This window comes from Cynocephalus volans, chromosome 8 (assembly GCF_027409185.1).
Source record: "Cynocephalus volans isolate mCynVol1 chromosome 8, mCynVol1.pri, whole genome shotgun sequence".
In the NCBI taxonomy this organism is placed as follows: domain Eukaryota; kingdom Metazoa; phylum Chordata; class Mammalia; order Dermoptera; family Cynocephalidae; genus Cynocephalus; species Cynocephalus volans.
Window position 1 is genome coordinate 148405508 of NC_084467.1, and position 23978 is coordinate 148429485.

Genomic DNA, 23978 nt, shown 5'->3' on the forward strand with positions numbered 1-23978 from the left:
TCCAAATTTACGTATCAATAAAAATATAGAAAAAAGTTAATCATCAAGAAAAAAATGTTAGAAATGTATAAAATGTGTGATCAACAATATATAGATAAAGTACATTTAAATTCTAAACTTGTTTATAAAGCCCGGGTGGTAAGACCTCAGATTATCTCTCTAGTCACGCATCTTGATACAACTGTCAGATATTATGCTTCATTCGCAATGAACATTCACTTTACCAAATGTGGCATCTTCTATTTGTTCTGAAGCTGGGAAGATTGTGCTTCTTTTACGTAAACCTTCCTTTCCCTGTATTTGACCTGTCTACCTCTTTCTCATTCTTTATTTTTTTAGCTCAGGTCTATCTTCCTCCAGGATGCCAATCGTCATGTCCAGATTAAGTGTCCCTACATGTATTCCTTTAGCATCCAGCATTTTCACTAGGATGTCATGCAGTAAGTAGATTACTGGTTCAGTTGTCTCTGCTATTCCTCATGATCACAATGCGAGCAGGAACGGAGCTTATCTGTTCAGAATTTAGTAAAGTACTCATATAAAGACTTCGACAGTGTTAGGATTAGGAGTTGTCAAGATTACTTTACTGTTGCTATCAAAACATTAAAAAGCTATTAAGAAGGAAAACACTATATATTTAAGACATTTTTAAAAAGAATTTATGAAAGAGGATGTATTTGTAATATTTTGAGGGATAGTTTAGAATCTTAAAATGAAAGTTGAGGTCTGGAAGGCATTCGAGGTAGAAAAAAAATGGCATAGAAAAGGAAAGGAGGTGGAAGTATCTGTAAAATACAGTTTTCCCTAAAACCTTTGAAATTACTCCTATATGACTGAATGAGTGTCCTTAGACCAGATACAAGGCTGGATCTATTATGTATACATAATTTCATAATCTTGTTTTCCAAAGATGTGAAAGGTGATTCTCATGTAATGACATGTTTTCACTTCTCTCACTTTCAGTGAAGGAAGTGGGGTTCAAAATACAAAGGACTTTGCTGGTTACCTAGACTATCAGTTAAAGACAATTAATCATGAAGGCTGCATTCATTTGATTCATGTCCCCGGGTATTAAATATCAATTTTAAAACTCAGTATATCATATGTATTTCATAAAATATGCTTGCACAAAGATGTGCATTGCTTTACCGTGATTCCTCATTTGATCATTGTACGTTAGGAAACATTAAATTTTCTTCCTAGCCGAAAGGATCCAAGTTCTAGAAACATTGAAGCTATGTGTTCAGTGACAGTGATTGGTACTAGAAATGGGAGAATAAGGTGTCTCAAAGATCAAAAGCCAACACGTATAATTAATTGCTTGAAATCTAGAATTATGCTTGGAAGTTGCTTTGCTTTCAGTTTATGAATCGCTATAGATTTTATTTTATTATTAATTCTGCTTTTAATTATGATATGTATGATGTATGTACAACTGGGAATCAAGGAGAAGTTAGGATATTTCTTCAATGTTTAGCTCACCTTTGAAAATCTAGCTCTATTTTCATTCTGGTATATAGTAATGATAAATGGCAATTACAGTGCTATGCAGTGGTAGCAGAGAGTTGTACAAAATATGTGTCTAGCCAGGACAATTTCTCAGTGTTTTGTAGGATGCAGATTAAAAATTAGAGTCCAGTACTATATGTGTCAATACAGAGGTGATTTGCCTCAAGTTTTGATTGCCACAACCTCTTTTTTGACCTGGGTGCCGATCAGATCTGTCTGTTCACATGATTGTAACTCATTCATTTGTACACCATTCAAATCTACTGCTTAGTCTTCAGTGCAAAAGTTTTTAGAAATCAAGTCAACTATTTAAAATGTGCCCACATGTTAAAAAAGTAACACGTCACTTAGTAGCTAGAAGGAATATTAATTACTGCCAAGATTCAATGGTATATCAATTATGTTTTCAAAAATAATAATAAAATAAAAAGAGCAGATGTTGCCTATTGTGCTAACTTATGCATAGCAGAACTTCATATAAAATTTCTTATAATATTTAAATTTTGCTTACACAGATATATTAGTGTTCTATTGCACTTTAACAAATTATGATATATTTAGCAGCTTTAAACAGCAGTCATTTATTATCTCACAGAACTGTAGGTCAGAAGTTCAATATGGTATGGCTGAATTATTTGCTCAGGGTCTCACAAGGCCAAAGTCAAGTGTTGGAATGGACTCTTACCTTGAGTCTCAAAAGAAGAATCTACTTCCAAATTAATTCAGGTTGTTGTGCAGATTTGGTTCCTTGTGGTCATTGGACTAATGTCCCTTTCACTGTGCTGGCTGTTGGCCAGGGACTACTCTGCTCCTAGAGGCTGCCTGTCTTCCATCTCATGTTGTCTTCTCCGTCTTCAGGACAAGCAAAGTACATCAAAACCTTTCCTTCTGCAAATCTCTCTTTCTCTTCTGCCTTTAAGAACTCCAATGATTGTATTGGGTCCACTTGGGTTATCCAAGGTAATTTCCCTATCTTAAAGCCAGGTGATTAGTAACCTTAATTACATCTGCAAAGTTACTTTTGGTATATAAGTTAACACAGTCATAGGCATAATAATAGGAGACAAAAGTCATGGGGTGAAAAGTCTGCCTATCACACAAGCATATGAGCATTTAGATGCAAAATTGGATCTTGAAATTGGGCATTTCTCTATGTTAACACAATATTTTATTCTCAAGCTTTTTTGTCTCTACAAGATATAGAAGATGAAGTGCTATTGCAGGTGGAATCAATATTGTTTTTATATGTCAATTATTTTTCCCTAGTCAGGAGGGTACAAAAATGAGAAATGTACTTAGTATTAGCAGCTTAAAAAAACAGGAGTGAATAGTATCTTTACAGTTCATGTTTATACTTTCAGAAATCAGAAAACGAGTCCTAAAAACAATGCATTTTGGATAAATTTAACTACAAAGAAAAATTAAAAATATTTGCCTAAAATTTCTTCAAGCCTCTTACTTACATACCAAACTACAATATCTACCATGTATCACATGTCATGCATGTGGTCAGAATATTATGCAAATAATTTCTCCAAGTAGTATTGCTATTGTTGGCATGTATTATATATTACATCAGTTAAGTGAATAATGTTATATTTGAATACTTTGTAATATCCTTTTGTACATAGTATTCTGGTTTAATTGGTCCATTCTAAGTCACTGGTCTACTGATTACACCAGTTTTCTCTTTTGTAATAACAAATAAGGAACAATTAAATGCCACCTTTTAGAATCAATTCATTAAGCCCCTATTTTGTCTACACTGTATTCTCTATCTGAACTGTAACCTTTATTTTAAATTTGTAAAAACAAATTTTAAAGTCTTTCATATACTTACAAAATATTTTATTAACAAACAAACAAGATATAATTTACATGTCATAAAACTTTAAACTGTACAATTCAATTTTTAGTGTGTGTAATCATCAGCATAATCTTACTTTAGAACATTTTCTTCATTTTCTTCCAGAAAACTCTTACTGATTTGAAGTCATTCTCCATTCTCCCTCACAACTGCCCCTCAAACCCTAAGAAACCATTAATCAAATTTCTAACTCTATGGATTTGACTATTTTGGGCATTGTGGTCTTTTATGACTAGCCTCTTACACTTAGTGTAACATTTTGTAACATTTTTGAGGGTATTATATCCCTTTTCATTGGCAAAAATAATCCCATTGTGTCACTACATCACATTCTGTTTACTTATTCAGCAAATGATGGATATTTGGGTGGTTTGACATCATGCTATTATGACTGATAACATGGGCACTTATGTATAAGTCATGTGAACTCATGTTTTCATTTCTTTTGAGAATATTTCTCAGAGTGAAATTGCTGGGACATATGGTGACTCTGTGTTTAACATTTTGAGGAACTGCCTAACTCATCGAAAGTGACTGGAATTTTATAAGAGTATATTCCGACTAGTAATGTATGAGAGTGCCAATTTCCCCACATCCACACAAACGCTTTGTTATTCTCTGCATTTTTTATTATATCCACCCTCAAAGATGTGATACAGTATCTCACTGTGGTTTTGACTTGCTTTACCTTAGTGGCTAATGATGTTAAGCATATTTTCATGTGCTTATTAGACATTTATATATTTTCTTTATGGAAATGTCCATTCAGATACTTTGCCAAATTTTTAATTGGGTTATTTCTCTATTTATTATTAAGTTGTAAGAATTGTTTATGTATCCTGAATACAAGTCCTATATAGGACATATGATATGCAAATATTTTCTCCCTTTTACGCGGTTGTCTTTTCTTTCTTGATGGTGTACTTGGCAGCATGCAATTTTTTTATTTTGAAGTCTAATTTACATACATATTTTTTCTTTTATCATTTGTGCTTTTGCTGTCATATTGAGAAAACATTGCCTAACTCAAGGTAGGGAAAATATATTTCATGTATTCTTCTGAGAATTTTATAGTTTTAACTATAACATTTAGGTCTATGTTTTATCTTGAGTTAATATTTGTGTATAGAGTGAGGTAGTTGTCCATATTAATTTATTTGCATGTGTATATACACTTATCCCAGCACCATTTGTTGACAAGATAATCCTTTCTCTATTGAATTTTCTTGGCATCTTTGCCAAAAACCAATTGACCATAAATGTAAGGTCTGCTTTTAGACTCCCATTTCTCTTTCAGTAATCTATATGTCTCTTCTTATATCACAGTGGGCCTTCTTGATTGCTATAGCTTTGTGGTAAGGTATGAAATCAGAAAGTGTGAATCCTCTAACTTTGCTCATTTTCGAGATTATGTTAGCTATCCTGGGTTCCCGAAGTTTCCATGTGAATTTTAGGAGCAGATTGCCAATTTCTGCAAAAATCCTAGTAGGGACTTTTATATAAATTGTGTTGAATCTGTAGATGTAATTGACTAGTTTTGCCACCCTAATAATATTAACTATTGTGATCCATGAATATGGGAAATCTTTACAGATATTTATATCTTCCTTACCGTCTTTCAACAATATTTTGTAGTTATCAGTTAACAAAACTTGAGCTTCTTTTCATAAATTCATTTCTAAAAATGTTCCTTTCAATACTGTTGTAAGTGCAATAGTATTTTTCTTAATTTCATTTTTGGGCTATTCATTTGTGGTGCATGAAAATAAAAGGAGTCTTCAAAAAGTTCATAGAAAATGTGTATTATGAACAAACTGTGCATGGATTTCAAAAAAATTTTGCACCAAAATAAATTTGCACTAACTTGTTATGACATATCTGAATAGGATCTAGTTCGAGGCACTAAGAAGTATATGACATCAGTTTGAAAAGAATGCCTATCAGAGCAATGTGAATTCCGCTAAAATTGAAGGAAGAACAAACATCAAATTTATGGTGAAGATTGGGTGGAAGAATGGCAAAATAATTGATGCTTTAACAAAAGTTTATGGGGACAATGCCCAAAGAAATCAGAAATTTACCCACGTATAACTCATTTTAAGAAGGGAGGAGATGTTGACAATGAAGACCACAATGGCAGACCACCCACATCAACTTAAGGAAAAAAAAAAATTGTTCATGCCCTAATTGAAGAGGACCAACAATTAACAACAGAAAGAATATCAATTGGTTCAGCTTACACAATTCTGACTGAAAAATTACCATTGAGCAAAATTTCTGTTCGATGGGTGCTAAAACTATTGTGCCAAGATCAGCTGCAGACAAGAGCAGAGCTTTCAGAGGAAACTTTAAACAAGCGGGATCAAGATCCTGAAGCATATCTTCAAAGAATTGTAACAGTAGATAAAATATGGCTTTTCCAGTATGATTCTGAACACAAAGCACGATCAAGGCAATGGCTACTAATAGGGGGAAGTGGTCCAGTTAAAGCAAAAGTGGACCAACCTGTCAAGAGCAAGGGTTACGGCACCAGTTTCTTTGGATGCTCGAGGCATTTTGCTCATTGAATTTCTGGAGGACCAAAGAACAATAACATCTGCTTATTATGGCAGTGCTTGGAGAAAGTTAGCCAAAGCTTTAACAGAAAAATGCCCAGGAAAGTTTCACCAGAGTCCTTCTGCACCGTGACAATGCTGCTGTTCATTTTCTCAGCAAACAAGGGCAATTTTGAAAGCGTTCTGATGGGAAATCATTAAGTGTCCACCTTAGTCTTGATTTGGCCCCTTCCAATTTTTTTTTTGTTTCCTAATCTTACAAAAATCTTTAAAGGGCACCCATTTTTTTTTTTTTTCCTGTTAATAATGTAAAAAAGACTGCATTCACATGGTTAAATTTCCAGGACTCTCAGTTCTTTTAAGGTTAAACTAAATGCTTGTCACCACTGCTTACAAAGTGTCTTGAGTTTCACATACTTTACGTTGAGAAATAAAACTTATGTGTTCTATTTGTACTTTTTAAGTCGTTTTTTCTATGAACTTTTTGAAGTTACCTTGTACAATAGATTGCTGTATATTGATCTTACATCCTACCACTATGCTTAGATACTCTATTGATTCTAAGAAATTTTTAGAATTCCTAGGATTTTCTATATATGAAATCATAAAATGTGAGAATACAGATAGCTTTACTTCTTCTTATCCAAATTCAGTAGCTGCTATTTATTTCTATTTTCAAATTTTCCTGGCTTAAAACACCAGTACAACATTCTTGCATAATAGTGAAAGTAGACCATCTTGCATTTTTACTGATACTAGGGAGGAAAACATTCAGCTTTTCACCATTTAGTATGTTGTTATTGGTACATTTTTCTTAGATGCCCTTTATTAGTTTTAGTTAGTTGCCTTATCTTCCTACAATTTTCAGTGTTTTCAGAACGAAATTGTGTTTGATTGTGTTCAAATGCTTTTGCTGCATGAATTGAGATGTGGCTTTTGTCTTTATTCTATATGATGCATTACATTGATTGGTTTTCAGATTATAAACTAACCTTGAATTCCTGGGATTAATGCCACTTGGACACAGTATTTTAACTTTTTTGTATGATATTAAATTCTGTTTGCTAGTATGTTGTTGAGGCTTTTTGCATCTGTAAGATCTGCTCCAAGGAGCTGATCCTACATGTAACTGGAAGGCGCGCTTCAAAGAGACCACAAGACCAGGAGCGATGCAATCAGCAAGAGATTTAATAATTCCAACGCGTTGGGGTCACACTGCACAGCCGAGGTGAGACCCCGATAGACTTTTGAGCTTGTCTTTTATACATTTTCTGGGGCAGTTTTTCTGGCGGCAAGGAGACATAGCAGTGAGCAGGTTTCATTGGTTAACTTAAGCGACCTTTTAAACTGATTGGTTAGCACACTTCTGCTCTTAGGCAACCTCCCCCTCGGGCATCTTACTGATAAACACCTGACCATCTGCTGGTTCTGTTTCCCTTTTTCTTGGAACTGGGAGAGTATGCGCCCTTCCGGGAACAGGGTGGGATGCCCTTTCTGCGACCTCCTGGGGCACACAGAACTCCAAGATGGCTTTACTATTGCTAACTTTCAGCAAGCCGGTTGCACAGAAGCAGATTGCGCTGGTTAGTAGACTGTCTATCCGTTTCCCCCCCACCCCCTTATTACTTCTAAAAACTTATATAAAATGGCATCACTTATGCTAACTTTAAGCTGGCAGTTGGCGACATCCTGTTAGATACACAGGATGTTCTGCAACTGTGAGCACAGCTGGCTTGCAGAGGCTGAAGCCACAGTAGAGCATTAAACTTTCCACACAAACATGTCTCTAAGGGAGCTTTTGGGCAAGGGTCTTATCACACCTGGGTATGGGGGCAGGAAGTGGGGTTATGTGAGGAGGGGTCTCTGAGAGCTAACCTGCTTCTTACCTACACAAGGAGGAGCTGAGAGCTGACAGCTTGTGGTTTTCTTGCTAACACAAGCACAGGCTTGTGACCACAGAGCTATGGAGCCCAGAAATACTTAGCTGTTTTTATATCTTTACACATCTATATCCATAATTGATATTGGTCTATAGTGTTCTTTTCTTACTGTGTCTTTTTCTGGTTTGGGATCAGGCTAATACTACCTTCAAAAAATGATTTGGAAAGTGCTACGTCCACTCTACAATTATAAGAACTTTTAAAAGATTGATGTGTATTCCTTTTAAAATGTTTGGCTAAATTCACCAATGAAGATAAATAGTCCTAGGTTTTTATTTGAGGAATGAATTAATTACTAATTAAATGCTCTTATTTTTTACAGGAATAATCAGGTTTTCTATTCATTTCTTAATCATTTTCAGTATTTTATTTTCTTTTTAGGAGTTTGTCAATTTTATCTTAATAATGTATTTTTGGCAGAGTTGTTCAAAGTATTACAGTATGATCTCCCTTTTTATCTTGTGTAGGGTTGTCAGGTAGTGATTTCCCAACTTGCATTGGTTGATTAGTAGTTTGAGTCTTCTATCATTTTTTCTTGGTCAGTCTAGCTAATGGGTGTAAATTTTGTTGAATATTTTAATAGCAAAATATTTGGTTTCATTGATTTTCTCTATTTTTCTTTTGAATTTAGTTTATTGAAAATGTATCTTTAATTTACTTTAATTCATTTCTTTTTTATTATTTTCTTCCTTCTAGTTTCTTTTTGTGGTGTTTTCTTTCATATTTCTAGTTTTATAAGGTGGAAGGTTAAGTTATTGATTTGAGATCTGTCTTCTCTCTCTCTCTTTTTTTTTTGTTTTTTGGTGTTTTATATTGGGGTTTACCCTTATATGTTTCCTTATAAGCACTTCCTAAATTTCGTCGCAATAAGTTTTGTTATGCTGTCTTTTGAATTTCATTTATCTCAATTTTCTTCTTTACTCAGTGGTTATAAAAGAGTGTGCAATATAATTTCCATATATCTGTAATCTTCCCAAATTACCTTCTGCTATTGATTACTAATTTAATTGCATTTGATCTGAGTAAAATCTTTGTACTATTTCAATCCTTATACATTTACTGTGGCTTGTTTTACGGACTAGCACTTGATTTATCCTGAGAATGTTCTATGTGTGCTTGCGAAGAATGCATATTCTGATGTTGTTGGATGGAGGTTTGTACAGATATCTGTTAGGTTTAATTGGTTTATAGTGTTTTACTAGTCTTTTCCAGCATCATTTATTCTGGCTAGTTGTTTTATCTATTGTTGAATTTAGAGTATGACGTGTTCAATAATTTATACTGAATTGTCTATTTCTCCCTTCAACTTTGTCAGTTTTTGATTCATGTGTTTACTGGCTCTTTGTAAATTCATATGTGTATATATTTACTCTACCTTCCTACCGGATTTAACTTTTTATCACAGAATTTTTTTTATCTCTTGTACCAGTTTTGTTTTAAAGTCAGTTCTTCCTGATGTTTGAATAGCCACTTCAACTCTTTTATGGTTGATATTTCTGTGACATGTTTTTCCCCACCCTTTTCCTTTTGAAATATCAGTGTATTTGAATCTAAGTATACCTCATAGAGAGTACATAGTGGGATATTATTTTGTCTTATCCAATTTGAATATATCTGCTTTGGCTGGATCCTTTAATGTATTCATATTTAATGCTACAATTAATATGGTGTTTACTATAGTCATATACATTTTACTTTTCTGTTACTGAGGACTTTCTTTCATTTCAACTGGATATTTCTATATCATTTTAATTGTTTTAATTAATTTTCTTTTTTATTATTAATATTCATGAGATACAAAGCTAATTGTCACCCCTTCTGCCCATGATGTGAGGGACAGATTCATACTGGTAGCTACCCATTACCAGAAATTGCATTTGTACCCCATGTCTCCCATCTAATTATCCCCAACCTCACTCCCCCTCTCCCTTCCCCCCCACTACACTTTGTAGCCTAAGGAATGTTCTCTCCCTCTGCAAGACCAGTGCCCTACTGTGGTCTTTCTTTCCTTCCTTCTTTCACTCTTAGCTCCTACATATGAGTGAGCACGCATGGTATTTATCCCTCTGTGCTTTGCTTAGTTCTCTTAGTTTCTCCAGGTTGATCCATGTTGCTGCAAATGGGAGTATTTCATTTTTTTTTTAAGGCAGAGTAGCATTCCATGGAGTATATACACCACAGTTTCCTTACCCTATCATCCATTGATGGACATTTAGGTTGGATCCATGTCTTGGCTGTTGTAAACAGAGCTGCGATGAACATGGGAGTGCAGGTATCCATTCGAAATGATGATTTCCATTCCTCTGGGTATATACCCAGAAGTGGGATTGCTGGATCTTATGCAAAATCTATCTGTAGTTGTTTGAGAAACCTCCATACTGTTTTCCATAGTGGTTGTACTAATTTACAGCCCCACCAACAGTGTAGGAATGTTCCCTTCTCTCCACACCCTCGCCGGCATTTGTTATTCACCATCTTTTTGATCATAGCCAGTCTAACTGGGGTGAGGTCATATCTCAAGGTAGTTTTAATTTGCATTTCCCTGATGACTAGTGATGTTGAGCATTTTTTCATGTATCTGTTGGCCATTTGTATGTCTTCCTTTGAAAACTGTCTATCCAGCTCCTTTGCCATTTTTTAATAGGGTTATTTGCTTTTTTTTTTTTTTTACTGTGTAATTGCTTGAGTTCTTTGTATATTCTGGATATTAATCACTTGTCAGATGCATAGTTAGCAAAAACTTTCTCCCACTCTGTAGGTTGTTGTTTCACTCTGTTGATTGTTTCCTTTGCTGTGTAGAAGCTTTTTAGTTTCATACAGTCCCATTTTTTTTTCTTTTGTTGCTTGTGCTTTCATGCTCATGTTCATAGGTCTGTGCCCAGACCTAGTTGCTGAAGAGTTTCACCTATATTTTCCCCTAGTAATGTTACAGTTTCGGGTCTTATCTTTAAGTCTTTAATCCATTTTGAGTTGATTTTGGTGTATGGTGAGAGATGCATATCCAGTTTTCCCAGCACCAGTTGTTGAAGAGGCAGTCGTTTCCCCAATGTAGATTTTTGATGTCTTTCTCCAATGACAGATGTTTATAAGCCTGACAGGTGATTTCTGGGTTCTCAATTGTACTCTACTGGTCTGAATGTCTATTTTTATACCAGTTACCATGCTATTTTGGTTACAATTGCTTTGTAGTATAATATGAAGTCAGGTAGTGTTATGCCTCAGGTTTTATTTTTTTGCTCAGGATTGCTTTGTCTATTCGGGGTCTTTTGTTCCATATGTAAGGTAACATTTTTTTTTCCATTTCTGTGAAGAAATTCATTAGTATTTTGATGGGGATGGCATTGAATCTGTACATTGCTTTGGGTGGTATAGACATTTTCACAATGTTAATTCTCCTAATCCAAGAGCATGGAATATCTTCCCATCTTTTTGTGTCTTCTTTAATTACTATAAGAAGTGGTTCATAGTTCTCATTGTAGAGGTTTTTCACCTCCTTAGTAAAATTGATCCCTAGGTATCTTAATTTTTTGTGTGACAATTGTAAATGGGCTTACTTTCTTTATTTCTCTTTCTATTGATTCATTATTTGAGTATAAAAATGCTACTTATTTGGGGGAATTGATTTTGTATCTTGCAACATTGCTGAAGTTTTTAACCAGCTCTAGGAGTTTTTTGATAGTCTTTAGATTTTTCTATATATGGTATCATGTCATCCACAAATGAGAAAGTTTGACTTCATCTTTTCCAATCTGGATTCCCTTTATTTCTTTCTCTTGCCTGATTGTTATGGCTAGTACCTCCAGTACTATGCTAAATAGAAGTGGTGAGAGTGGGCATCCTTGTCCTCTTCCTGTTCTTAAGGGAAAGGCCCTCAGTTTTTCCCCATTCAGAATGATACTGGTGGTGGACTTGTCATAAATGGCTTTTATTGTGTTGAGATATTTTCCTTCTATGCCTAATTTGTTGAGAGCATTGATCATGAAGGGATGTTGAATTTTGTCAAATGCTTTTTCACCATCTTTTGAGATAATATGGTCTTTGTTCTTGAGTTTGTTAATTTGATGTATCACATTAATTGACTTTTGTACGTTGAACCATCCTTGCATACCTGGGATGAATCCCACTTGATTATGGTGTATATTTTTTAAAAATTTGTATTGTGATTGCCAATATTTTCTTGAGTATTTTAGCACCTAGTTTCATCAAGGATATTGGCCTATAATTTTCTTTTTTTGTTGTGTCTTTATCTGGTTTTGGTATCAGAGTTATGTTGGCCTCATAGAATGAGTTTGGGAGAGTAGCGTCTGTTTCAATCATTGGAATAGTTTGAGGAGAATTAGTATTAACTTCTCTTTAAAAGTTTGATAGAATGCATCTGTAAAACTATCTGAACCTGGACTTTTCTTTGTTGGAAAATTGCTAACTACCGCTTCAATCTCCTTGCTTGTTATTGACCTGTTCATGTTTTCTATCTCTTCTTGCTTCAGTCTTGATAGTTTGTATGTGTCTAGAAACTTATCCATATCTTCCAGATTTTTTGTATTTGTTGTCATACAGTTATTTATAATAGTCTCTAATGATTCTTTGTATTTCTGTAGTATCAGTTGTAATGTCTCCGTTTTCATTTCTGTTTTTTGTTATTTGGGTCTTCTCACTTCTTTTTTTTTTTTGTTAACCTAGCTAATGGTTTGTCTATTTTATTTATTTTCTTGAGAAACCAACTTTTTGTTTTGTTGATCTTTTCTATTATTTTTTAGGTCTCTATTTCATTTAGTTCTGCTCTGATCTTAATTATTTCTTTCCATCTACTACCTTTCGGTTTGGAGTATTGTTTATCTGAAGTCTTTCTATTCTTTTGAAATAAGCATTTATTGCAATAAATGCCTTTTAGTACTGCTTTTGCAGTATCCCACAAGTTTTGGTATGGTGTGTCTTTATTTTCATTGGTTTCTAGAAATTGTTTTGATTTCCTGTTTAATTTCTTCTTGGACCCATAGGTCATTCAGGAGCCTATTATTTAGCTTTCATGTATTTGTAAAACTTCCAGAGTTTTGCTTATTGTTTATTTCCAGTTTAGTCTACTGTGGTCTGAAAAGAGAGTTGGAATGATTTCAATTTTTTAAAATTTGCTGACAGTAGATTTGTGACCTAATATGTGGTTTATCCTGGAGAATGTACCATGAGCTGATGAGAAGAAAGTGTATTCTTTAGTTGTTGGGTGAAATGTTCTGTATATATCTGCCAGGTCCAGTTGGTCTAGGGTGTAGATTAAATCTTGCATCTCTATGTTGACTTGTTGCCTGGAAGATTTGTCCTATACTGAGAGAGGGGTGTTCAGATCACCCACTATTAACATATTAAGGCTTATTTATATCTTTAGGTCTAAGAATGTTTGCTTTGTATATCTGAGTGCTCCAGTACTGGGCACATACATGTTTATGATTCTTATGGCTTCTAGCTTAGATCCCTTTATTGTTATACAGTGGCCTTCTTTTTTTTTTTGTTGTTTGTTTGTTTTTTGGTTTAAAGTCTATTTTGTCTCATATAAGAACAGCTACTCCTACTTGTTTTTGGTTTCCATTTGCATGATATATCTTTTTCCATCCCTTCACTTTGTCTATGTGTGTCTCTACCAGTGAGGTGGGTCTCTTGAAGGCAGCATATACTTGGGTCTAGCTTCTTAATCCAAACAATTACTGTGTGTCTTTTGAATGGGGATTTTAGTCCATTCACATTTAGGGTAGTTATTAACAGGTGTTGCTTAATTCCTGTCATTTAATTGCTTCTTGTTTAGCTGGTTTAAATATCCTTTGGTCATTATTTCTCCTTTTATTTCTCTTTTTTAATGTTAGTTGGGAATTTAAGGTGGCATGATTTAGCTTCTTTCTCTTTCTTGCAGGCATTTTTGTTTTAACAGTGGGTTTTTGTCTTTCTTGTGTATTTGTGATAATGGTCACCTTTATTCAGATTCCAGATGAATGACTCCCTTGAGAATTTCTTGCAGGGCTGGTCGTGTGGTGGTGAATTCCCAAAACTTCTCTTTGTCTGGGAAATACACTATATCTCCCTCATTTCTTAAGGAGAGCCTTGCTGGTTGTTCTTGGCTGGCAAATGTTTTTCTTTTAGTATTTTGAATATATTGTTCCACTTTTTTCTGGCCTGTAGGGTTTTGGTTGAGAAGTCTGCTGTTAGTTTAATGGGGGTTCCCCTATAAGGGACCTGAAACTTTTCTCTTCTTGCTTGTAGAATTCTCTATTTGTCTTTGAGCTTTGCAAATTTAACTATAATGTGTCTTGGGGAGAATATTTTTGGATTGAATCTGTTTGGGGACTTTTGATCTTCTGGGATCTGAAGGTCTGTATATCGCCCTACACCTGGGAAGTTTTCTGTTACTATTTCCTTGAGTAGGTTTTCAATACCTTTTCCTTTTTCTTCCCCTTCTGGAATACCCATGATTTGGAGGTTAAAGAACTGGAGGTTATCTGCTTTCTCTCTTAGATTTTCCTCATTATTTTTAATTCTTTTTTCTGCAAGAGTTATTTCAAAAGACTATCTTTAAGCTCTGAAATTCTTTCTTCTGCTTACTCTACCCTGCTGCTCAAACTCTCAGTTGTGTTTTTTATTTCTTTGAGTGAATTTTTCATTTCTAGGAGTTTTGCTACACTCTTTTTTAAGGTATTAATCTCTTTGGACATTTCCTCCTTCATATTCTGGATATTTTTTCTTGTTTCATTGTGTTCTCTAATTGAGTCTTTCTTTATTTCTTCAAGTTTTCTTAAGACCATTGCTTGAAATTCTTTTTCACACATTTCAAGGATTCCCTGTTCCATGGAATCTGACTTTGGAGCATTACTGTATTATTTTGGTGGTGTCATTTCTTCTTGTTTGTACTTCTAATATCTTTTCTTTGATGTTTAGTCACTTAGTAGAGAGTTTGCTTCTTCTATTATACTGAGATTGGCTGTGGAGTGGCCCTGGTTGCTACTGTCGTGGTGAATTGTCTTTGCTTGACAGTAGGTGTGGATGTCATTATGTTAACAGGACCTTGGGTCCTGTTCCAGAATCTGTGGTCATAGAATGAGCCCCTAGTGCCATGGAATTCTGCTGGGCACACCTCGGTGGGTCAGACCCCACAGGCTGGTGCTCCCCTCTGGGTCCAAATGAAGGGTGTGGGGCCGCCGCTAGCCACACACGGTACTGCTGCTGCTGGGCCCACCACTGTGTGGGTCGGGGCGTGTGCAGACTGTCACTACCCTCTGGATCCCAATTCTTTAATAAATTTTCTGAATGTATTTGTGCTTGTGTGATGTTTTTAGTGGTTCCTCTAGAACTTATAGCATACATTTTAATTGATCATAATCTCATTTAGGTTTTCACTAACTAACTTAAGTCTTATAAGTCATTGAAACTTTACTCCTATATAGCTCCTTCCCTCCATTCTCTTATGTGTTATTACTTTTATAAATACTACACCCAAATAAGTTACAAACCTAGTGATACATTGCTATAATGATAATTTTGTTTAATTAAAGTTGCGTACCTCTTTCTTAGTTGCATGAAAGGAGAGTAAAGATATATTTGTAGAATGTGTTATCTTAACTTCTTATAATATTCTTCATTTTGTATACGGGCGGATTTGAATTACTATCTGTTGTCATATGTTATAGGAAAACAATACAATTGTATCATTATTGTTTGATGCAATATCTTAAATCAGTTAAAAAAAGAAAGGAGAACAAATATATAATTATACTGTCTCATAATTACCTATAGACCTATACTGGCATTCTCTATTTGTTTTGTTTGTATTCTGATTACATTATACTGTCACTTGCTTTTATGCTGAAAAACTTTTTAGTATTTCTTCTAGCAACACATTCTTTGTGTGTTTCTTCATCTGATAATGGCTTTATTCCAGCTTAATTTTTGAAAGATAGCTTTTCTTCAGATATTAATATTACTGGAAAACTTTGTATATGTTGATTCCTTATTGTCTTGCTGCTTTCAAAGTTCTCCCTTTACTTGTGATATCAAACACTTAACTGTGCTGTTCTTGAGTGTTTTTCTCTGTTTTTGTCCTATTTTTAGTTTGTTAATATTTTCAATTATAAAGATCAAAATTTCTTCAAATGTGCACAGTTTCCAGCTATTATCTACTCAAACATTGTCTGCATTTTTTGTTGTTGTCTCTTTCCATTATAAGTATATTGGTGTACTTAATTTTGGCCCAGATTTTTCTTAGGCCATTTTACTTCATTATTTTGTTTTTATTTCTCTCTTTATGTTATTTCAGATTGCACAGTCTTTATTAATCTACCTTACAATTTGCCAGTTCTTTCTCCCACAAGCTCAAATCTATTCTTGAGAGCTTTTAGTGAATTTTTTATTTGGTTATTTTACGTCCTCCATCATAAATTCTGAGAGATGGAATCTATTGATGTTCACTTCTGCCCCAGAATTGGAGGAGTTGAGTTGATAGTAAATACTCAGCTGCCAAGCCCTAGAATAGTTCTTCCCAACATGGAGCTGGGTGAAAGAAAAATTGTGCAGCCTCTGGCTTAAGGTCTACAGCCTACCAATGTAATTAAAGCTTTCCATAGACTTGGTGGAATGACTGCTTCTCAATTTATTGTAAGCCTTTTGCCTAGTCTTCAGAAACGCTGAAATTACCTTTTCTAATTTTGCAAGGGTTATTAAAAGTTTATCTGGGAAAGAGTTTTCGCCAAGCTTCTCACACTGTGGTTCCTAACAGCATATTTTACAATGTGGGATTACCTGATATTTAATATAGGAGGGTACTTCCAAAAGTTCATGAAATCATACTATCTTTCAATTCTATTCTTCCATGATATTTTTGAAATAGAATTTTTGTTTTATGAATAAATATTTAACAAAAATATTTAATCTAGATAACAAATATTCTAGAAATTTAGAAGTTTTTGTACATGATGGTGACTATTTAGATATTTTGAAGTTTACAATTTTTTTTTATTTCTTTAGAGATTGATTCTTGTGTTGACATGCCCTTACATTAGCATGAACTAGCCAGATAATTACTATTTAGCATTTACAGAGCATAAGCCTTGAATAGGGCTCATAATACCTTATCATTTCAAATAAGTTTTTAAAATATGCTTTTAATTCTATAACAGCAGAATTGACTTTAACTTGGTGGTAAAGCCTATCCTAATCCTTCTATAAATAATCTTTCTTTCTCTGGACTTCAGAGTCCTAATTGTACAGCTCTGTAACTCAGAGCTCTACAACCTCTATTGGAACAGCAGAGATTGTAGCAGCTATTTACTTAATGTTGCATTCTGAGATACTGCTGTAAGGAAATAGAAAACTGTTATTGAAAAGTAGAACACTAGTTGATATTACTTAAAATTGCAGAGTGAAATCTTAAAATCTCCTTTAAGAGAGGAATATTTTCATCAACAAAAAAAGAATAAAGGATTTTGGTAGAAAGATATGGAGAAATTTACAGAGGGCATGAAACCTCATCTAGCACTTACCTAACTCTCACTTATTTCCCATACTTCTAAGTATCACTTTCAAGATGGGTGCAAGCAATTTTGTTGTACAAAGATAAATTATTGCTATTTAGAAGATAGCTCAAAAAGACAAAGAAACAGGTGTTTATTAGATACCTAAGGCATGGAAATGTTGATATAAGAAGTTAAATTATTTAAAAGGGATGTAATACAGTGAAAATAATAGGATGTTTGAAATTAGTGAGATAAACATTTAACTGTAACACCTAAATCAAATTAACTATTCTCTCATTCTGAAATTTTTTATAAGAATAGTAATGTTGAATTTGCATTGTTTCCTGCTAAAGATTAGTACAAATGTATGTAAAGTGTAATCACAATAATTTTCTATCCCTCTTAGTTATCAAAACAACATTATGTAAAAGATACTCCCTATTTTACGAACAAGAAAGCCAAGGTTAAAGAAGTTTTGTGTGCTACATGGTTATTAAGAGATGGATCCAGAATTATTGATACAATTCCTATTTGTTGTTGCTGTTGTTATACCATAAACAGAGAAGTACTATCACCTGATTATTAGAACATAGGTTCAGAAATATTATCACAGTCCTAATGTTACTACTTCTTGCCTATGACAAGTGTTTTAAACTGTTTGGTTTTCTGTATTGTGAGAAACATAATATTTCTGAGGAACGTTGTGAATAATTCCTGTGAATGTGTTTTCTGGATGGTAACACACCATAAAGTGCTACCTTGCATAGTTGATTCAGCAAATCAAATGGAATAAACAATGAACTTATCATGATCACATTTACATGATATTTAGACTATGTTCTCAAAAACATAGGGCTTTTATTTAGCAAATTAGACCATTATATAAGCTCCTAAAAATGTATAGCCACATTTATGTGCAGATTAAATCACCCTAAAAAATTCTATTGTAAACATTGCCCTTAGAAATGCTATTTTTAAATCAGCCATAGTTCAAAGTAATATACAACATCGGATTTTCAGAATTGCTTTGCAAATACTAGCCATGTTTCTTCTCAAGAAATCTATGAGATTTCTGTAAATATTTATTCTTTCTAAAGAGCATTTCTTCTTTGGGAAAAAATGCCAAATGAAAAGTTTGTACTATACTGAATCGAAAAATACTATTTGCAGAAAACCTATTTTGATGAAGTTTCTTAAACCTAGATAAAGTTCATGTGAGTCATAATGTTCAATTTTATTCTATTCTATTTATTTATACTTTATATCTTACAAGGCATTGACTTTTGTCTTCTAAAAGAACAATTAGGTTATCAAGAACATAAAGTCTGATTCAGCAAGAGAGGTAAAATTCTTCTTGCAGAGATTGACGAACAAATCTTTTTAAGAGATAAAAGGTGAAGGGTATGAAAGTGGTTTACTTCACCATAGTTTGGAAACGTACCGTGATGTTTAGAATTTTATCAGGAGCAAACAAACAATAGCGTTTTTATCTTAGTGCCCTAAAAGAGGATCTATAACCCTATTGTTATATTATTATTTATATTGATCCAAAGGCTGAGGAAATACAAATTTTTCACATAATCTTTGCTGATATTTGAAATAAAAATCACTTTATGTGATTATCAATTAAAAGTATTTTTAAATAACCACAATACCGGGATTTTTGCAAAAGTGAGAACATAGGTTTCACTTACTTAAGCTCTATCATGGACAATTTCTATAACACTCTCTTATTTAATAATTTTTTTTAAGTCCTGCATGTATATTTCCTCTGTGACTATTTATATACCTAATTATGTTAAGTAGCTAACTTTGATGGGAACTATAGAATTATTACTAATTTGCACAGTACAAATAAGGTTGTCTCTTTATTCATGTATTTAAGGCATTGTATTTAAGTTATGGTTTTAGAAAATACAAAATTTTTAATAGAGAAAATTAAGAAATATGCTGTGACTGAACTATTTCTCTTTGTCAACAATTGCATGCATCTTAATAAGAAACACAATATAAAAAGTACAATTTGTAGTACAGACAAACTATAGTTTAAATCCTGGTTCTATCCTTTAAAAATAATGTGGTCTTGAGCACCTACATTTATCCTACAACAAATGCTCAATAAATTCTTATAATCACGTCACTGAATTCTTTGAAAACTCTGAGTGAAAGTAGATAGAAATGATCAGTTTTAGTTTCTAGTTTTGCTTTACATATTCCTCTCCTGTCCTGTTCCACATTGTTTCATTCTGCACTGCTACAATTCTGTTTGCTTTTATTTATTTGTATCTCTCTATAGATCTATTTCTACTTTCACTGCCCTCCCCCTCCTGATAAAATATTGTGAAGCACTGTATCGTAACATTGGGCATCACAGTTTAACAGACACCCATTAAATTGTTCAGGGTCTACTAATAGTATAAGGGTTAATCAGATGTACCACTAATGTTTATTGGTCTTGTTCAAGAGCACAAATTGAGGCCAACATGTCTTAAGAAATTAAGCTAATAAACTGTTAAAATATATTCTTTACTTCTATTTTGAAAAATATACCACCATTAAAAAAAAACTGGACAAAATATGATTAAAGCTATAATTTTATAAAATTGAAAGTCTCAAAAATATCAGATGACTGAATACAACAAATACTACATATGTCTGGGTGGTCTGGTAATATACTAGCAATGTTTGTATTGGTAATAAAACAAGGATTTACACCATACTTAAATCTGTGCTATTGATTCCATAATGTTCATTTTCTTGCTAATGTATCAGCAAATTCATTGCTTGGTCTATTCACAGTTTTCATACAATGTTGACAGTAATGATATAGAGGTTTAAAATTCTAATAGATCTCTAAGTGTACAAAATTTAAATATTTTTTCTTGAAAAAATAAGAGTTAAAGTAAATGAAAGTTGTCGTCACTCATAAGGAGCTAAGAAAGAAAGACCACGATAAAACATTGAACATTCAGAAAGAGAAAATAGACCTATAGTTACTACAGGTTCTAAGGTGGGGGGAGAGGGGAGGTGAATTAGGGAGTAAACTGGGTAATGGACACAAAAAATAATTATGATTTGTAATTATGAACATGCTAATTATATTGATTTAATCATCACATACTGTACACAAATACTGATAGTTAACTCTACATAAATATGTATAAACAGTTATGTCTCAATTGAAAAAATAAATTAAAAAATAAAATAAAATAAAGTACATGTTAAATTACAAAACCTTAAAGGCATGTTACAAGCATGTCTTTAAAACATATTTTTCCCAAAAATATTCAAAATTCTGCATCAAAATTAATAAGTAAATAAGCTTAACAATAACCCACAACCCTATGTTCCCATTTGCAACAACATGGATGAACCTGGAGAAATTCATGTTGAATGAAATAAGCAAAGCACAGAGAGATAAATACCACATTTGCTCACTCATATGTGGAAGCTAAGAGAGAAAGAATGAAGGAAAGAAAGACCACAGTAATCCTTTGGACTTGCAAAGGGAGAGAACATTCCTTAGGCTACACTGTGGAGTTGGGGGGAAAGCGGAAGGAGAGGGAGGTTGGGGACAATTGAGTGGGGGACATGGAGTACAAATGCAATTTCTGGTAATGGGTATGCTGTCAGTATGAATCTGGCCCTCACATCATGGGCATGAGAGATGATAATTAGCTTTGTACCTAATGAATATTCATAATAACTAACTAACTAAATAAATAAAACCATCCCAGGCCCTAAGAAAAAAAAAATTAATAGGTAAAAAACAAACTAAAATTAACATATCAACTTTTTAAATCAAACTTATTTAAATGGAACTGATATTGTTATCTGATATTTGACCATTGAATTAATAATATTTGGAATTCTAGTTCCCAATTGAAAGAATTTGTTTTATGTTTTATTTATTCAATCTAGATAGTTATATCCAAATTTACAGGAAATAATAAATAGTTAATATTGAAAAACTTTCTCACCACCATGGGCAATTTGTTACAAATACTACATTAATTTATGAGTATTTTAGAAACCATAGATTGGAGTGCAAATAGGTGTGAAACTTTGTCATCACTGAAAAACGATGCTCCATCTTCGAGAATGCTTTGCTTTACTGAATGTGATAGAAAGATGCAGCCATTCAATGCTCTCCATCGTCAGCTCAAAGCATCTGGACATTTGGAACTTGTTGCTTTTCGTGTCAAGGTAACAGGGCACATAATGTAAAGAAGTCCTCTGACGCCTGAATGGTGTTGGTTATAAAAATGGTATTTTAAGTCTCCCAGTAGCATCTTGCCAACACGAGGCTCTGAATCTCTAGTGACAGAGGCGCCCCTTATGTTCTTTGTGTGTGTGTGTGTGTGTGTGTGTGTGTGTGTGTGTGTGTGTGTGTGTGTGTGTGTGTGTGTGTGTGTGTGTGTGGTGATATGCAGTGTCTTCTATAGCACTGTGGACTCTAGAGCACAATGCCTGAGACAGTAGCCTTCTTGGGCCTAAGTAGCCAACATGGGTCTAAGTGGGTTATCAGGGTTGACAACCTGCTTTATTTTTCTCGTTTCTTAATGCTTCTGAGCAACATACATATTTCTGCCATTTTAAGATTTTTATTTCTTATCTTGCTTGTTTGGGGATGGGTCACATGCTATAATGGTGGTCACACAGTCATATTTTTGTTTTTGATCACCTGTCTTTGGTAATATATTTCAAGTCTCCAAATACTATGAGGACTTTAGTTTTTTCTTCTGACCATAACTATTTTCACAATGATTGCATTTGTATTTTCTTTTAAAAAATTATTATATTTGTATTTATTTTAATTGACACAAAAATTGTAAATTTATGATGTACAACATGTAGTTTTTAAGTATATATACATTGTGGGTTATCATATGAGCTACTGCACATCATTTTTTGTGGTAGGAACTCTTACATTCTACTCTCTTATCAATTTTCAAGAATACAATACAATGCTATTTACTATAGTCACTATGTTGTACAATAGATTTTTTGAACTTATTCCTCTCATCTAAATGAAATGTTATACACTTTGACGAGCATCTTTCCAACCCAACCGATCCCATTGCAACCCATGATCCTGGTAACCATCATTCCACTCACTAAACTTCATGAGCTCAACCTTTTAAAATACAAATACAGGTGAGATCATGCAGTATTTGTCTTTCTGTGCCTGGCTTATTTCACTTAACATGATGTTCTCTAGGTTCATCATGCTGTTGCAAATGACAGGATTTTCTTTTTGCAATGCTGAATATATTCCATTGTAAATAAATACTGAAGTTTATTTTACTATTTATCACTTGATGGACATTTGGGATGATTCCATATCTTGGCTATTGTGAATAATGCTGCATTAAAAATGGGAGTGCAGATAGCCTTTTGATGTACTGATTTCATTTCCTTTGGATATTAACCCAGTAGTGTGATTTCTGGATCATACTGTTGTTTTATTTTTAATTTTTGAGGAACCTCCATACTGTTCTTCATAATGGATGTACTAATTAACATTTCCACCAACATTGTGCAAGGGTTTCCTTTTCTCTACATCCTTCCAAACACTTGTTACTATTTTTCTTTTTGATAATAGCTATTTTAACAGATGTGAGGTGATATCTCACTGTGGTTTTAATTTGAATTTCTCTGATGATTAGTGATGTTGAGCATTTTTTATGCATCTGTTGGCCATTTGTATTCTTATTTTGAGAACTGTCTATTCATATCCCCTGCCCAGTTTTTAATTGGGTTATTTGTTTTCATATGGTTGAATCGTTGAATTCTTTGCAAATTTTTGATATTAATCCCTTATCATATGTATGGTTAGCAAATATTTTTTCCCAATAGGTTGTCTCTTCACTCTATCGATTGTTTCCTTGGCTGTACAGAAGCTTTTTAGTTTGATATAGTCCTGCATGATGTTTTATTTTGTTTTATTTTTGTTTTTTGTTTGTTTATTTGTTTTCTTTTGTTACCTATGCTTTTGAGTTTTCGTTCATACCCAAAAGATGATTGCCCAGACAAATGTCATGGAACTGTTCCTCTATGTTTTCTTCTAACAGTTTTAAAGTTCCAGGTCTTACATTTTGGAAAAGTACACAATGACCAAATAGACTCAGTGTCTGTGGTTTTACTGAATATTTTTAAAACTTTCTTCATTGTTAAAAGTGTTCTGGTTTTACAAAGCATCTTAGTTTTATTAGTTTTACCACCAGCATGTACTAAACCAATTCACCTCAAGTCCTACATTAGCTAGATGATCATATGATCGAATTTGTTCAGTACACTCTGGGTTTATATTTGTCTGCCATATTTATTAATAGGGACACTTTCATTCTTAAGTGTCACAGTTTTGATGATGCTATATGGTCACCATTCTTATATATTTCTTTGATCTCTGAATTCCCTCTGAATTCTACATATGCAATGATTCCCTCATCAGATTAAATTAGTGTTTTGATCTTGTTTCTAGTATTTCAAGCTGGCAGAAATTTCTCCTAGAGTAGAACCAAAGAGATTAATCTTTAGAAAAGGATTCCTTGTTTGTCCACCAAAAATTTCCCATCTACTGGTTCACAGCTGTTCTGGCATTCTGGCATTTACCTGT